The sequence below is a fragment of the Carcharodon carcharias genome, chromosome 16 (assembly GCF_017639515.1).
Source record: "Carcharodon carcharias isolate sCarCar2 chromosome 16, sCarCar2.pri, whole genome shotgun sequence".
In the NCBI taxonomy this organism is placed as follows: Eukaryota; Metazoa; Chordata; class Chondrichthyes; order Lamniformes; family Lamnidae; genus Carcharodon; species Carcharodon carcharias.
Window position 1 is genome coordinate 60619554 of NC_054482.1, and position 16853 is coordinate 60636406.

At 41.5% G+C, this 16853-nt stretch overlaps 1 protein-coding gene across 1 annotated transcript in view; it reads right to left on the minus strand.

Moving 5' to 3' along the window:
- Positions 1 to 16853, minus strand: part of negr1 (neuronal growth regulator 1) — a 1562459-nt gene that overhangs the window by 183189 nt on the left and 1362417 nt on the right. The window lies entirely within an intron of this gene.

Below are 16853 nucleotides of genomic sequence, written 5' to 3' on the forward strand. Positions count from 1 at the left end.
AAAATTGGTGTCTCACTCTCTCTCTCAAATTTGGTTCTCTCTCTCTCAATTTGGTCTCTCACTCTCAAATTTGGTTGTCTCTCTCTCTCTCCTCAAATTTGTGTCTCTCTCTCTCTCAAATTTGGTGCTTCTCTCTCTCTCTCAAATTTGGTGTCTCTCTCTCTCTCTCAAATTTGGTGTCTCTCTCTCTCCTCTCAATTTGGTGTCTCTCTCCTCTCAAATTTGGTGTCTGTCTCTCTCTCTCAAATTCGTGTCTGTGTCTCTCCCTCTCTCAAATTTGGTGTCTCTTTCTCTCTCTCAAATATGGTGTCTCCCTCTCTCTCAAATTTGGTCTCTCTCTCTCAAATTTGGTCTCTCTCTCTCTCAAATTTGGTGTCTCTCTCTCTCTCAAATTTGGTGTCTCTCTCTCAAATTTGGTGTCTCCCTCTCTCTCAAATTTGGTCTCTCTCTCTCAAATTTGGTGTAAGTCTCTCTCTCTCAAATTGGTGTCTCTCTCTCCTCAAATTTGGTGTCTCTCTCTCTCTCAAATTTGGTGTCTCTCTCTCTCTCAAATTTGGTGTCTCTCTCTCCTCTCAAATTGGGTGTCTCTCTCTCTCAATTTTGTGTCCTCTCTCTCCTCTCAAATTTGGTGTCTCTCTCTCTCTCAAAATTATGGTGTCTCTCTCTCTCAAATTTGAGTCTCTCTCTCCTCAAATTTGGTTGTCTCTCTCTCTCTCAAATTTTGGTGTCTCTCTCTCAAATTTGGGGTCTTCTCTCTCTCTCTCAAAGTTGGTCTCTCTCTCTCTCTCAAATTTTGGTGTCTCTCCTCTCTCAATTTGGTGTCTCTCTCTCTCTCCAATTTGGTGTCTCTCTCTCTCTCAAATTTGGTGTCTCTATCTCTCCTCAATTTGGTGTCTCTCATCCTCTCCAAATTTGGTGTCTCTCTCCTCTCAAATTTGTCTCTCTCTCTCTCAAATTTAGGTTCTCTCTCTCTCTCAAATTGGTGTGTCTCTCTCTCTCTCTCTCAAATTTGGTGTCTCTCTCGCTCTCTCAAATTTGGTGTCTCTCTCTCTCTCAAATTTGGTGTCTCTCTCTCAAATTTGGTGTGTGTCTCTCTCTCTCTCTCTCAAATTTGGTGTCTTTCTCTATCTCTCTCAAATTTGTTGTCTCTCTCTCTCTCTCAAATTCGGTGTCTCTCTCTCTCTAATTTGGTGTCTCTCTCTCAAATTTGGTGTCTCTCTCTCAAATTTGGTGTCTCTCTCTCTCTCAAATTTGGTGTCTCTCTCTCAGTTTGGTGTCACTCTCTCAAATTTGGTGTCTCACTCTCTCTCAAATTTGGTGTCTCTCTCTCTCAAATTTGGTGTCTCTCTCTCTCTCAAATTTGGTGTCTCTCTCAAATTTGGTGTCTCTCTCTCTCAAATTTGGTGTCTCTCTCTCTCAAATTTGGTGTGTCTCTCTCTCCCTCAAATTTGGTGTCCCTCACTCTCTCTGAAATTTGGTGTCTGTCTCTCTCTCTCAAATTTGTGTCTGTGTCTCTCCCTCTCTCAAATTTGGTGTCTCTCTTTCTCTCTCTCTCAAATATGGTGTCTCCTCTCTCTCAAATTTGGGTCTCTCCCTCTCAAATTTGGTCTCTCTCTCTCTCAAATTTGGTGTCTCTCTCTCTCTCAAATTTGGTGTGTGTCTCTCTCTCTCTCTCAAATTTGGTGTCTCTCTCTCTCAAATTTGGTGTGTCTCTCTCTCTCTCTCAAATTTGGTGTCTCTCTCTCTCTCTCAAATTTGGGCTCTCTCTCTCTCAAATTTGGTGTCTCTCTCTCTCTCAAATTTGGTGTCTCTCTCTCTCAAATTTGGTTGTCTCTCTCTCTCAAATTTGGTGTCTCTCTCTCAAATTTGGTGTCTCTCTCTCAAAATTTGGTGTCTCTCCTCTCAAATTTGGTGTCTCTCTCTCTCTCAAATTTGGTGTCTCTCTCTCTCAAATTTGGTGTCTCTCTCTCTCTCAAATTTGGTGTCTCTCTCTCTCTCTCAAATTTGGTGTCTCTCTCTCTCTCAAATTTGGTGTCTCTCTCTCTCTCAAATTTGGTGTCTCTCTCTCTCAAATTTGGTGTCTCTCTCTCAAATTTGGTGTCTCTCTCTCTCAAATTTGGTGTCTCTCTCTCAAATTTGGTGTCTCTCTCTCTCTCAAATTTGGTGTCTCTCTCTCAAATTTGGTGTCTCTCTCTCTCAAATTTGGTGTCTCTCTCTCTCTCAAATTTGGTGTCTCTCTCTCTCTCAAATTTGGTGTCTCTCTCTCTCTCAAATTTGGTGTCTGTCTCTCTCTCAAATTTGGTGTCTCTCTCTCTCAAATTTGGCCTCTCTCTCTCAAATTTGGTGTCTCTCTCTCTCTCTCTCAAATTTGGTGTCTCTCTCTCACGAATTTGGTGTCTCTCTCTCTCTCTCAAATTTGGTCTCTCTCTCAAATTTGGTGTCTCTCTCTCTCTCAAATTTGGTGTCTCTCTCTCTCTCTCAAATTTGGTGTCTCTCTCTCTCAAATTTGGTGTCTCTCTCTCTCTCTCTCAAATTTGGTGTCACTCTCTCCCTCTCAAATTTGGTGTCTCTCTCTCAGATTTAGTCTCTCTCTTTCAAATTTGGTGTCTCTCTCTCTCTCTCAAATTTGCTCTCTCTCTCTCTCTCTCTCAAATTTGGTGTCTCTCCCTCAAATTTGGCGTCTCTCTCAAATATGGTGTCTCTCTCTCTCTCAAATTTGGTCTCTCTCTCTCTCTCTCTCTCTCAAATTTGGTGTCTCTCTCTCTCTCTCAAATTTGGTGTCTCTCTCTCTTCAAATTTGGTGTCTCTCTCTCTCAAATTTGGTGTCTCTCTCTCTCTCTCTCAAATTTGGGTCTCTCTCTCTCTCTCAAATTTGGTGTCTCTCTCTCTCTCTCAAATTTGGTGTCTCTCTCTCTCTCAAATTTGGTGTCTCTCTCTCAAATTTGTTGTCTCTCTCTCAAATTTGGTGTCTTTCTCAAATTTGGTGTCTCTCTCAAATTGGTGTCTCTCTCTCTCAAATTTGGTATCTCTCTCTCTCAAATTTGGTGTCTCTCTCTCTCTCTCAAATTTGGTGTCTGTCTCTCTCAAATTTGGTGTCACTCTCTCAAATTTGATTTCTCTCTCTCTCTCAAATTTGGTGTCTCTCTCTCTCTCAAATTTGGTGTCTCTCTCTCTCTCTCAAATTTGGTGTCCCTCTCTCTCTCAAATTTGGTGTCTCTCTCTCTCTCTCAAATTTCGTGTCTGTGTCTCTCTCTCTCTCAAATTTGGTGTCTTTTCTCTCTCTCTCAAATTTGGTGTCTCTCTCTCTCTCAAATTTGGTCTCTCTCTCTCAAATTTGGTCTCTCTCTCTCTCAAATTTGGTGTCTCTCTCTCTCTCAAATTTGGTGTGTGTCTCTCTCTCTCTCTCAAATTTGGTGTCTCTCTCTCAAATTTGTGTGTCTCTCTCTCTCTCTCTCAAATTTGGTGTCTCTCTCTCTCTCTCTCAAATTTGGTGTCTCTCTCTCAAATTTGGTGTCTCTCTCTCTCTCAAATTTGGTGTCTCTCTCTCTCAAATTTGGTGTCTCTCTCAAATTTGGTGTCTCTCTCTCTCAAATTTGTTGTCACTCTCTCAAATTTGGTGTCTCTCTCTCTCTCAAATTTGGTGTCTCTCTCTCTCAAATTTGGTGTCTCTCTCTCTCTCAAATTTGGTGTCTCTCTCTCTCTCAAATTTGGTGTCTCTCTCTCTCTCTCAAATTTGGTGTCTCTCTCTCTCTCAAATTTGGTGTCTCTCTCTCTCTCAAATTTGGTGTCTCTCTCTCTCAAATTTGGTGTCTCTCTCTCTCAAATTTGGTGTCTCTCTCTCTCTCAAATTTGGTGTCTCTCTCTCAAATTTGGTTGTCTCTCTCTCTCAAATTTGGTGTCTCTCTCTCAAATTTGGTGTCTCTCTCTCTCAAATTTGGGTCTCTCTCTCTCAAATTTGGTGTTCTCTCTCTCTCTCTCAAATTTGGTCTCTCTCTCTCAAATTTGGTGTCTCTCTCTCTCAAATTTGGTGTTCTTCTCTCTCTCTCTCTCAAATTTGGTGTCTCTCTCTCTCTCTCAAATTTGGTGTCTCTCTCTCTCTCAAATTGGTGTCTCTCTCTCCCTCTCAAATTTGGTGTCTCTCTCTCTCAAATTTGGTCTCTCTCTCTCAAATTTGGTTGTCTCTCTCTCTCTCTCTCAAATTTGGTGTCTCTCTCTCTCAAATTTGGTGTCTCTCTCTCTCTCTCAAATTTGGTGTCTCTCTCTCTCTCAAATTTGGTGTCTCTCTCTCTCTCTCTCAAATTTGGTGTCTCTCTCTCTCTCAAATTTGTTGTCTCTCTCTCTCTCAAATTTGGTGTCTCTCTCTCTCTCTCTCAAATTTGGTGTCTCTCTCTCTCTCTCAAATTTTGGTCTCTCTCTCTCATATTTAGTCTCTCTCTCTCAAATTTGTGTCTCTCTCTCTCTCTTCAAATTCTCTCTCTCTCTCTCTCTCTCTCAAATTTGGTGTCTCTCTCTCTCTCTCAAATTTGGTGTCTCTCTCTCTCTCAAATTTGGTGTCTCTCTCTCTCTCAAATTTGGTGTCTCTCTCAAATTTGGTGTCTCTCTCTCAAATTTGGGTCTCTCTCTCTCAAATTTGGTGTCTTCTCTCTCTCTCTCAAATTTGGTGTCTCTCTCTCTCAAATTTGGTTGTCTCTCTCTCTCAAATTTGGTGTCTCTCTCTCTCAAATTGGTGTCTCTCTCTCTCTCTCAAATTTGGTGTCTCTCTCTCTCTCAAATTTGGTGTCTCTCTCTCTCAAATTTGGTGTGTCTCTCTCTCAAATTGGTCTCTCTCTCTCTCTCTCAAATTTGGTGTCTCTCTCTCTCTCAAATTTGGTGTGTCTCTCTCTCTCTCTCTCAATTTGGTCTCTCTCTTCTCTCAAATTTGGTCTCTCTCTCTCTCTCAAATTGGGTCTCTCTCTCTCTCTCTCAAATTTGGGTCTCTCTCTCTCAAATTTGGTCTCTCTCTCTCTCTCAAATTTGGTGTCTCTCTCTCTCTCTCAAATTTTGTGTCTCTCTCTCTCAAATTTGTTTCTCTCTCTCTCTCTCTCAAATTTGGTGTGTCTCTCTCTCTCAAATTTGGTGTCTCTCTCTCTCTCTCAAATTTGGTGTCTCTCTCTCTCTCTCTCAAATTTGGTGTCTCTCTCTCTCTCAAATTTGGTGTCTCTCTCTCAAATTTGGTGTCTCTCTCTCTCAAATTTGGTGTCTCTCTCTCTCAAATTTGGTGTCTCTCTCTCAAATTTGGTGTCTCTCTCTCTCTCTCAAATTTGGTGTCTCTCTCTCTCTCTCAAATTTGGTGTCTCTCTCTCTCTCAAATTTGGTGTCTCTCTCTCTCTCTCAAATTTGGTGTCTCTCTCTCTCTCAAATTTGGTGTCTCTCTCTCTCTCAAATTTGGTGTCTCTCTCTCTCAAATTTGGTCTCTCTCTCTCAAATTTGGTGTCTCTCTCTCTCTCTCTCAAATTTGGTGTCTCTCTCTCTCAAATTTGGTCTCTCTCTCTCTCTCTCTCAAATTTGTCTCTCTCTCTCTCAAATTTGGTGTCTCTCTCTCTCTCTCAAATTTGGTGTCTCCCTCTCTCTCAAATTTGGTGTCTCTCTCTCAATTTTGGTGTCTCTCCCTCTCTCTCAAATTTGGTCTCTCTCTCTCAAATTTTGGTGTCTCTCTCTCAAATTTGGTGTCTCTCTCTCTCTCCAATTTGGTGTCTCTCTCTCAAATTTGGTCTCTCTCTCTCAAATTTGGTCTCTCTCTCTCTCTCTCTCAAATTTGGTGTCTCTCTCTCTCAAATTTGGTGCCTCTCTCTCTCTCTCTCTCAAATTTGGTGTCTCTCTCTCTCTCTCAAATTTGGTCTCTCTCTCTCTCTCTCTCTCTCTCAAATTTGGTGTCTCTCTCTCTCTCTCTCAAATTTGGTGTCTCTCTCTCTCTCTCTCAAATTTGGTGTCTCTCTCTCTCTCTCAAATTTGGTGTCTCTCTCTCAGATTTAGTCTCTCTCTCTCAAATTTGGTGTCTCTCTCTCTCTTTCAAATTTTCTCTCTCTCTCTCTCTCTCTCAAATTTGGTTTCTCTCTCTCTCTCAAATTTGGTGTCTCTCTCTCTCTCAAACTTGGTGTCTCTCTCTCTCAAATTTTTGTCTCTCTCTCAAATTGGTGTCTCCCTCTCTCTCAAATTTGTCTCTCTCTCTCAAATTTGGTGTAAGTCTCTCTCTCTCAAATTTAGTCTCTCTCTCTCTCTCAAATTTGGTGTCTCTCTCTCTCTCAATTTGGTATCTCTCTCTCTCTCTCTCTCAAATTTGGTGTCTCTCTCTCTCTCAATTTTGGTGTCTCTCTCTCAAATTTGGTGTCTCCCTCTCTCTCAAATTTGGTCTCTCTCTCTCAAATTTGGTGTAAGTCTCTCTCTCTCAAATTTAGTCTCTCTCTCTCAAATTTGGTGTCTCTTCTCTCTCTCTCTCTCAAATTTGGTGTGTCTCTCTCTCTCTCAAATTTGGTGTCTGTCTCTCTCTCAAATTTGGTCTCTCTCTCTCAAATTTGGTGTCTCTCTCTCTCTCTCAAATTTGGTGTCTCTCTCTCTCTCTCTCTCTCAAATTTGGTGTCCCTCTCTCTCTCTCCAATTTGGTGTCTCTCTCTCAAATTTGGTGTCTCTCTCTCAAATTTGGTGCGTGTCTCTCTCTCTCTCAAATTTGGTGTCTCTCTCTCTCTCAAATTCGATGTCTCTCTCTCTCTCAAATTTGGTGTCTCTCTCTCTCTCAAATTTGGTGTCTCTCTCTCTCTCAAATTTGGTCTCTCTCTCTCTCAAATTTGGTGTCTCTCCTTCTCAAATTTGGTCCCTCTCTCTCTCTCAAATTTGTGTGTGTCTCTCTCTCTCTCTCAAATTTGGTGTCTTTCTCTCTCTCTCAAATTGGTTTGTCTCTCTCTCTCTCTCAAATTTGGTGTCTCTCTCTCTCTCTCAAATTTGGTGTCTCTCTCTCAAATTTGGTGTGGTGTCTCTCTCTCTCTCTCTCAAATTTGGTGTCTCTCTCTCAAATTTGGTGTCTCTCTCTCTCTCTCCCAAATTTGGTGTCTCTCTCTCTTCAAATTTGGTGTCTCTCTCTCTCAAATTTTGTGTCTCTCTCTCAAATTTGGTGTCCCTCTCTCTCTCAAATTTGGTGTCTCTCTCTCAAATTTGGTGTCTCTCTCTCAAATTTGGGTGTCTCTCTCTCAAATTTGGTGTCTCTCTCTCTCTAAATTTGGTGTTCTCTCTCTCTCAAATTTGGTGTCTCTCTCTCTCTCAAATTTGGTGTCTCTCTCTCTCTCTCAAATTTGGGTCTCTCTCTCAAATTTGGTGTCTCTCTCTCTCTCAAATTTGCTGTCTCTCTCTCTCTCAAATTTGGTGTCTCTCTCTCAAATTTGGTTCTCTCTCTCAAATTTGGTGTTTCTCTCTCTCAAATTTGGTGTCTCTCTCTCTCTCTCAAATTTGGTCTCTCTCTCTCTCAAATTTGGTGTCTCTCTCTCTCTCAAATTTGGTGTCTCTCTCTCTCTCAAATTTGGTGGCTCTCTCTCTCAAATTTGGTGTCTCTCTCTCTCCCAAATTTGGTGTCTCTCTCTCTCTCTCAAATTTGGTGTCTGTTGTCTCTCTCTCTCTCTCCCAAATTTGGTGTCTCCCTCTCTCTCAAATTTGGTGTCTCTCTCTCTTTCTCAATTTGGTGTCTCTCTCTCTCTCTCAAATTTGGTATCTCTCTCTCAAATTTGGTGTCTCTCTCTCTCTCTCAAATTTGGTGTCTCTCTCTCTCTCAAATTTGGTGTCTCTCTCTCTCTCTCAAATTTGGTGTCTCTCTCTCTCTCAAATTTGGTGTCTCTCTCTCTCAAATTTGGTGTCTCTCTCTCTCTCTCTCTCAAATTTGGTGTCTCTCTCTCTCAAATTTGGTGTCTCTCTCTCTCTCAAATTTGGTGTCTCTCTCTCTCTCTCAAATTTGGTGTCTCTCTCTCTCTCAAATTTGGTGTCTCTCTCTCAAATTTGGTGTCTCTCTCTCTCTCAAATTTGGTCTCTCTCTCTCAAATTTGGTGTCTCTCTCTCTCTCAAATTTTGTCTCTCTCTCTCTCTCAAATTTGGTGTCTCTCTCTCTCTCAAATTGGTGTTTCTTCTCTTTTTTGTTTTCTCTCCTCTCTCTCAAATTTGGTGTCTCTCTCTCTCTCAAATTTGGTGTCTCTCTCTCTCTCTCAAATTTGGTGTCTCTCTCTCTCTCTCAATTTGGTATCTCTCTCTCTCTCTCTCAAATTTGGTGTCTCTCTCACAAATTTGGTGTCTCTCTCTCTCAAATTTGGTGTAAGTCTCTCTCTCTCAAATTTGGTCTCTCTCTCTCTCAAATTTGGTGTCTCTCTCTCTCTCTCAAATTTGTGTCTTCTCTCTCTCTCTCAAATTTGGTGTCTCTCTCTCTCTCAAATTTGGTGTCTCTCTCTCTCTCAAATTTGGTGTCTCTCTCTCTCCCTCTCAAATTTGGTGTCTCTCTCTCTCAAATTTGGTGTCTCCCTCTCTCTCAAATTTCGTCTCTCTCTCTCACAATTTGTGTAAGTCTCTCTCTCTCAAATTTGGTCTCTCTCTCTCTCTCAAATTTGGTGTCTCTCTCTCTCTCAAATTTGGTGTCTCTCTCTCTCTCTCTCTCAAATTTGGTCTCTCTCTCTCTCTCAAATTTGGTGTCTCTCTCTCTCTCAAATTTGGTGTCTCTCTCTCTCAAATTTGGTGTCTCTCTCTCTCTCAAAAAATTTGGTGTCTCTCTCTCTCTCTCAAATTTGGTGTCCCTCTCTCTCCTCAAATTTGGTGTCTCTCTCTCTCTCAAATTTGGTGTCTCTCTCTCTCAAATTTGGTGTCTGTCTCTCTCTCTCTCAAATTTGGTCTCTCTCTCTCTCTCAAATTGGTGTCTCTCTCTCTCAAATTTGGTCTCTCTCTCTCTCTCAAATTTGGTGTCTCTCTCTCTCTCTCTCAAATTTGGTGTCTCTCTCTCTCTCAAATTTGGTGTCTCCTCTCTCTCAAATTTGGTCTCTCTCTCTCAAATTTGGTGTCTCTCTCTCTCTCAAATTTGGTGTCTCTCTCTCTCTCTCAAATTTGGTCTCTCTCTCTCTCAAATTTGGTGTCTCTCTCTCTCTTTCAAATTTGGTGTCTCTCTCTCTCTCTCAAATTTGGTCTCTCTCTCTCTCTCCCTAATTTGTGTCTCCCTCTCTCTCAAATTGGGTGTCTCTCTCTCTCTCAAATTTGGTGTCTCTCCCTCTCTCTCAAATTTGGTGTCTCTCTCTCTCCCAAATTTGGTGTCTCTCTCTCTCTCAAATTTGTGTGTGTTTGTGTCTCTCTCTCTCTCAAATTTGGTGTCTGTCTCTCTCTCTCTCAAATTGTTGTCTCTCTCTCTCTCTCAAATTTGGTGTCTCTCTCTCTCTAAATTTGGTGTCTCTCTCTCTCAAATTTGGTGTCTCTCTCTCTCAAATTGTGGTGTCTCTCTCTCTTCAAATTTTGGTTCTCTCTCTCAAATTGGTGTCTCTCTCTCAAATTTGGTGTCTCTCTCTCTCTCAAATTTGGTGTCTCTCTCTCTCAAATTTGGTGTCTCTCTCTCTCAAATTTGGTGTCTCTCTCTCTCAAATTTGGTGTCTCTCTCTCTCTCAAATTTGGTGTCTCTCTTCTCTCTCAAATTTGGTGTCTGTCTCTCTCTCTCAAATTTGTGTCTGTGTCTCTCTCTCTCTCAAATTTGGTGTCTCTTTCTCTCTCTCTCAAATTTGGTGTCTCCTCTCTCTCAAATTTGGGTCTCTCTCTCTCAAATTTGGTCTCTCTCTCTCTCAAATTTGGTGTCTCTCTCTCTCTCAAATTTGGTGTCTCTCTCTCAAATTGGTGTCTCTCTCTCTCTCAAATTTTGTCTCTCTCTCTCAAATTTGGTGTCTCTCTCTCTCTCAATTTGGTCTGTCTCTCTCTCTCAAATTTGGTGTCTCTCTCTCTCTCAAATTTGGTCTCTCTCTCTCTCTCTCTCTCTCAAATTTGGTCTCTCTCTCTCTCTCAAATTTGGTGTCTCTCTCTCTCTCAAATTTGGTGTCTCTCTCTCTCTCAAATTTGGTGTCTCTCTCTCTCTCAAATTTGGTGTCTCTCTCTCTCTCAAACTTGGTTGTGTCTCACTCTCTCTCAAATTTGGTGCTCTCTCTCTCTCAAATTTGGTGTCTCTCTCTCTCAAATTTGGTGTCTGTCTCTCTCTCTCTCAAATTTGGTGTTTCTCTCTCTCTCAAATTTGGTGTCTCTCTCTCTCTCAAATTTGTTGTCTCTCTCTCTCTCAAATTTGGTGTCTCTCTCTCTCTCAAATTTGGTCTCTCTCTCTCAAATTTGGTGTCTCTCTCTCTCTCTCTCTCAAATTTGGTGTCTCTCTCTCTCTCTCTCAAATTTGGTGTCTCTCTCTCTCTCTCTCAAATTTGGTGTCTCTCTCTCAAATTTTGGTCTCTCTCTCTCAAATTTTGTGTCTCTCTCTCTCTTCTCTCAAATTTTGTCTCTCTCTCTCTCTCAAATTTGGTGTCTCTCTCTCTCTCTCAAATTTGGTGTCTCTCTCTCTCTCAAATTTGGTGTCTCTCTCTCTCTCAAATTTTTGTCTCTCTCTCAAATTTGGTGTCTCTCTCTCTCTCAAATTTGGTCTCTCTCTCTCAAATTTGGTGTAAGTCTCTCTCTCTCAATTTAGTCTCTCTCTCTCTCTCAATTTGTGTCTCTCTCTCTCTCTCAAATTTGGTGTCTCTCTCTCTCTCTCTCAAATTTGGTGTCTCTCTCTCTCTCTCAAATTTGGTGTCTCTCTCTCTCAAATTTGGTGTCTCTCTCTCTCAAATTTGGTCTCTCTCTCTCAAATTTGGTGTCTCTCTCTCTCTCTCTCTCAAATTTGTTCTCTCTCTCTCTCTCTCTCTCAAATTTGGTGTCTCTCTCTCTCTCTCAAATTTGGTGTCTCTCTCTCTCTCAAATTTGTTGTCTCTCTCAAATTTGGTGTCTCTCTCTCTCTCTCAAATTTGGTGTCTCTCTCTCTCTCTCAAATTTGGTGTCTCTCTCTCTCTCTCTCAAATTTGGTGTCTCTCTCTCTCAAATTTGGTGTCTCTCTCTCTCAAATTTGGTGTCTCTCTCTCTCTCTCTCAAATTTGGTGTCTCTCTCTCTCTCAAATTTGGTGTCTCTCTCTCTCTCAAATTTGGTGTCTCTCTCTCTCTCAAATTTGGTGTCTCTCTCTCTCTCAAATTTGTCTCTCTCTCTCTCTCAAATTTGGTGTCTCTCTCTCAAATTTGGTCTCTCTCTCTCTCTCAAATTTGGTGTCTCTCTCTCTCTCTCTCAAATTTGGTGTCTTTCTCTCTCTCTCTCAAATTTGGTGTCTCTCTCTCTCTCAAATTTGGTGTCTCTCTCTCTCTCAAATTTGGTGTCTCTCTCTCAAATTTGGTGTGTGTCTCTCTCTCTCTCTCAAATTTGGTGTCTCTCTCTCTCTCTCAAATTTGTGTCTCTCTCTCTCTCTCAAATTTGGTGTCTCTCTCTCTCTAATTTGGTGTCTCTCTCTCTCAAATTTGGTGTCTCTCTCTCTCAAATTTGGTGTCTCTCTCTCTCTTCAAATTTGGTGTCTCTCTCTCTCAAATTTGGTGTCTCTCTCTCAAATTTGGTGTCTCTCTCTCAAATTTGGTGTCTCTCTCTCTCTCAAATTTGGTGTCTCTCTCTCTCTCTCAAATTTGGTGTCTCTCTCTCTCTCAAATTTGGTGTCTCTCTCTCTCTCTCAAATTTGGTGTTTCTCTCTCTCAAATTTGGTGTCTCTCTCTCTCTCAAATTTGGTGTCTCTCTCTCTCTCAAATTTGGTGTCTCTCTCTCAAATTTGGTGTCTCTCTCAAAATTTGGTGTCTCTCTCTCTCTCAAATTTGGTGTCTCTCTCTCTCTCTCAAATTTGGTGTCTCTCTCTCTCTCTCAAATTGGTGTCTCTCTCTCTCTCAATTTGGTCTCTCTCTCTCAAATTTGGTGTCTCTCTCTCTCTCTCAATTTGGTGTCTCTCTCTCTCTCTCAAATTTGGTGTCTCTCTCTCTCTCAAATTTGGTGTCTCTCTCTCTCTCTCTCAAATTTGGTGTCTCTCTCTCTCTCTCAAATTTGGTGTCTCTCTCTCTCTCTCTCTCTCAAATTTGGTGCCTCTCTCTCTCTCAAATTTGGTGTCTCTCTCTCTCTCTCTCAAATTTGGTGTCTCTCTCTCTCAAATTTGGTGTCCCTCTCTCTCTCTCTCAAATTTGGTGTCTCTCTCTCTCTCAAATTTGGTGTCTCTCTCTCACGAATTTGGTGTCTCTCTCTCTCGCTCTCAAATTTGGTGTCTCTCTCTCTCTGAAATTTGCTGTCTCTCTCTCTCTCTCAAATTTGGTGTCTCTCTCTCTCTCTCAAATTTGGTGTCTCTCTCTCTCTCTCTCAAATTTGGTGTCTCTCTCTCTCTCTCAAATTTGGTGTCTCTCTCTCTCAAATTTGGTGTCTGTCTCTCTCTCACTCAAATTTGGTCTCTCTCTCTCTCAAATTTGTGTCTCTCTCTCTCTCTCTCAAATTTGTTGTCTCTCTCTCTCTCTCTCAAATTTGGGTCTCTCTCTCTCTCAAATTTGGTCTCTCTCTCTCTCAAATTTGTGTCTTCTCTCTCTCTCAAATTTGGTGTCTCTCTCTCTCAAATTTGTGTGTCTCCCTCTCTCTCAAATTTGGTCTCTCTCTCTCAATTTGGTGTGTCTCACTCTCTCAAAATTGGTCTCTCTCTCTCTCTCAAATTTGGTTTCTCCCTCTCTCTCAAATTTGGTGTCTCTCTCTCTCTCTCTCTCAAATTTGGTGTCTCTCTCTCTCTCTCAATTTTGGTGTCTCTCTCTCTCTCAAATTTTGTGTCTCTCTCTCTCAAATTTGGTGTCTCTCTCTCTCACAAATTTGGTGTCTCTCTCTCTCTCTCAAATTTGGTGTCTCACTCTCTCTCTCAAATTTGGTGTCTCTCTCTCTCTCAAATTTGGTGTCTCTCTCTCTCAAATTTGGTGTCTCTCTCTCTCTCTCTCAAATTTGTCTCTCTCTCTCTCTCAAATTTGGTTTCTCTCTCTCTCTCAAATTTGGTTCTCTCTCTCTCTCAAATTGGTGTCTCTCTCTCTCTCTCTCAAATTTGGTGTCTCTCTCTCTCTCAAATTTGGTTTTTTGTTCCTCTCTCTCAAATTTGTGTCTCTCTCTCTCAAATTTGGTCTCTCTCTCTCTCCCTAATTTTGTGTCTCTCTCTCTCTCAAATTTGGTGTCTCTCTCTCTCTCTCAAATTTGGTGTCTCTCTCTCTCTCTCAAATTTGGTCTCTCTCTCTCTCTCAAATTTGGTGTCTCTCTCTCTCTCTCAAATTTGGTGTCTCTCTCTCTCTCTCTCAAATTTGGTGTCTCTCTCTCTCTCTCTCTCTCTCTCTCTCTCAAATTTGGTGTCTCTCTCTCAAATTTGGTGTGTCTCTCTCTCTCTCTCAAATTTGGTGTCTCTCTCTCTCTCAAATTTGGTGTCTCTCTCTCTCTCTCAAATTTGGTGTCTCTCTCTCTCAAATTTGGTGTCTCTCTCTCAAATTTGGTGTCTCTCTCTCAAATTTGGTGTCTCTCTCTCTCTCAAGTTTGGTTCTCTCTCTCTCTCAAATTTGGTGTCTCTCTCTCAAATTTGGTGTCTCTCTCTCTCTCAAATTTGGTGTCTCTCTCTCAAATTTGGTGTCTCTCTCTCTCTCAAATTTGGTGTCTCTCTCTCTCAAATTTGGTGTCTCTCTCTCTCTCAAATTTGGTGTCTCTCTTTCTCTCTCTCTCTCAAATTTGGTGTCTCTCTCTCTCTCTCAAATTTGTGTCTGTCTCTCTCTCTCTCAAATTTGGTGTCTTCTCTCTTCTCAAATTTGGTGTCTCTCTCTCTCTCAAATTTGGTCTCTCCCTCTCAAATTTGGTCTCTCTCTCTCTCTCAAATTTGGTGTCTCTCTCTCTCTCAAATTTGGTGTCTCTCTCTCAAATTTGGTGTCTCTCTCTCTCAAATTTGGTCTCTCTCTCTCAAATTTGGTGTAAGTCTCTCTCTCTCAAATTTAGTCTGTCTCTCTCTCTCAAATTTGGTGTCTCTCTCTCTCTCCCAAATTTGGTGGTCTTTCTCTCTCTCTCTCTCTCAAATTTGGTCTCTCTCTCTCTCTCAAATTTGGTGTCTCTCTCTCTCTCAAATTTGGTGTCTCTCTCTCTCAAATTTGGTGTCTCTCTCTCTCTCAAAAATTTGGTGTCTCTCTCTCTCTCTCAAATTTGGTGTCCTCACTCTCTCCTTAATTTGGTGTCTCTCTCTCTCTCAAATTTGGTGTCTGTCTCTCTCAAATTTGGTGTCTGTCTCTCTCTCTCTCAAATTTGGTCTCTCTCTCTCAAATTTGGTGTCTCTCTCTCTCAAATTTGGTCTCTCTCTCTCTCTCAAATTTGGTGTCTCTCTCTCTCTCTCAAATTTGGTGTCTCTCTCTCTCTCAAATTTGGTGTCTCCTCTCTCTCAAATTTGTCTCTCTCTCTCAAATTTGGTGTCTCTCTCTCTCTCAAATTTGGTCTCTCTCTCTCAAATTGGTCTCTCTCTCTCTCTCAATTTGGTGTGTCTCTCTCTCTCTCTCAAATTTGGTGTCTCCTCTCCTCTCTCTCAAATTTGGTGTCTCTCTCTCTCTCAAATTTGGTTGTCTCTCTCTCAAATTTGGTGTGTGTGTCTCTCTCTCTCTCTCTCAAATTTGGTGTCTTTCTCTATCTCTCTCAAATTTGTTGTCTCTCTCTCTCTCTCAAATTTGGTGTCTCTCTCTCTCTTTAGTGTTGTTCTCTCTCTCTCAAATTTGGTGTCTCTCTCTCAAATTTGGTGTCTCTCTCTCTCTCAAATTTGGTTGTCTCTCTCAAATTGGTGTCTCTCTCTCTCAATTTGGTGTCTCTCTCTCAAATTTGGGTGTCTCTCTCTCTCAAATTTGTGTGTCCTCTCTCTCAAATTTGGTGTCTCTCTCTCAAATTTGGTGTCTCTCTCTCTCAAATTTGTGTCTCTCTCTCTCAAATTTGGTGTGTCTCTCTCTCTCTCAAATTTGGTGTCTCTTCTCTCTCAAATTTGGTGTCTGTCTCTCTCTCTCAAATTTGTGTCTGTGTCTCTCTCTCTCTCAAATTTGGTGTCTCTTTCTCTCTCTCTCAAATTTGGTGTCTCCCTCTCTCTCAAATTTGGTCTCTCTCTCTCAAATTTGGTCTCTCTCTCTCTCAAATTTGGTGTCTCTCTCTCTCTCAAATTTGGTGTGTGTCTCTCTCTCTCTCTCAAATTTGGTCTCTCTCTCTCTCAAATTTGGTGTCTCTCTCTCTCTCTCTCTCAAATTTGGTGTCTCTCTCTCTCTCTCTGAAATTTGGTGCCTCTCTCTCTCTCTCTCAAATTTGGTGTCTCTCTCTCTCTCAAATTTGGTGTCTCTCTCTCACTCAAATTGGTTTGTCTCTCTCAAATTTGGTGTCTCTCTCTCAAATTTGGGGTCTCTCTCTCTCAAATTTGGTGTCTCTCTCTCTCTCAATTTTGGTGTCTCTCTCTCTCAAATTTGGTGTCTCTCTCTCTCAAATTTGGTGCTCTCTCTCTCTCAAATTTGGTGTCTCTCTCTCTCTCTCAAATTTGGTGTCTCTCTCTCTCTCAATTTGGTGTCTCTCTCTCTCTCTAAATTTGGTGTCTCTCTCTCTCAAATTTGGTGTCTCTCTCTCTCAAATTTGGTGTCTCTCTCTCTCTCAAATTTGGTGTCTCTCTCTCAAATTTGTGTGTCTCTCTCTCTCAAATTTGGTTCTCTCTCTCAAATTTGGTCTCTCTCTCTCAAATTTGGTCTCTCTCTCTCTCAAATTTGGTGTCTCTCTCTCTCTCAAATTTGGTGTGTCTCTCTCTCTCTCTCAAATTTGGTGTCTCTCTCTCAAATTTGGTGTCTCTCTCTCTCTCTCTCTTCAATTTGGTGTCTTTCTCTCTCTCTCTCAAATTTGGTGTCTCTCTCTCTCAAATTTGGTGTCTCTCTCTCTCTCTCTCAAATTTGGTGTCTCTCTCTCTCAAATTTGGTTCTCTCTCTCAAATTTGGTTTCTCTCTCTCTCAAATTTGGTGTCTCTCTCTCTCAAATTTGGTGTCTCTCTCCCTCTCAAATTTGGTGTCTCTCTCTCTCAAAATTTGGTGTCTCTCGCTCTCAAATTTGTTGTCTCTCTCTCTCAAATTTGGTAGTCTCTCCTCTCTCTCAAATTTGTGTCTCCTCTCTCTCAAATTTGGGTCGTCTCGTCTCTCTCTCTCAAATTTGGTGTCTCTCTCTCTCTCAAATTTGGTGTCTCTCTCTCTCTCAAATTTGGGTGTATCTCTCTCTCTCAAATTTGGTGTCTCTTCTCTCTCAAATTTGGTGTCTCTCTCTCTCAAATTTGGTGTCTCTCTCAAATTTGGTGTCTCTCTCTCAATTTGGTGGTCTCTCTCTCAAATTTGGTGTCTCTCTCTCTCTCAAATTTGGTGTCTCTCTCTCAAATTTGGTGTCTCTCTCTCTCAAATTTGTCTGTCTCTCTCTCTCTCAAATTTGTGTCTCTCTCTCTCTCTCAAATTTGGTGTCTCTCTCTCTCTCAAATTTGGTGTCTCTCTCTCTCAAATTTGGTGTCTCTCTCTCTCAAATTTGGTCTCTCTCTCTCAAATTGGGTGTCTCTCTCTCTCTCTCAAATTTGGTGTCTCTCTCTCAAAATTGGTGTCTCTCTTCTCTCTCTCAAATTTGGTGTCTCTCTCAAATTTGGGTCCCTCTCTCTCTCCCTCAAATTTGGTGTCTCTCTCTCTCAAAATTTGGTTGTCTCTCTCTCTCAAATTTGGTGTCTCTCTCTCTCTCTCTCAAATTTGGTGTC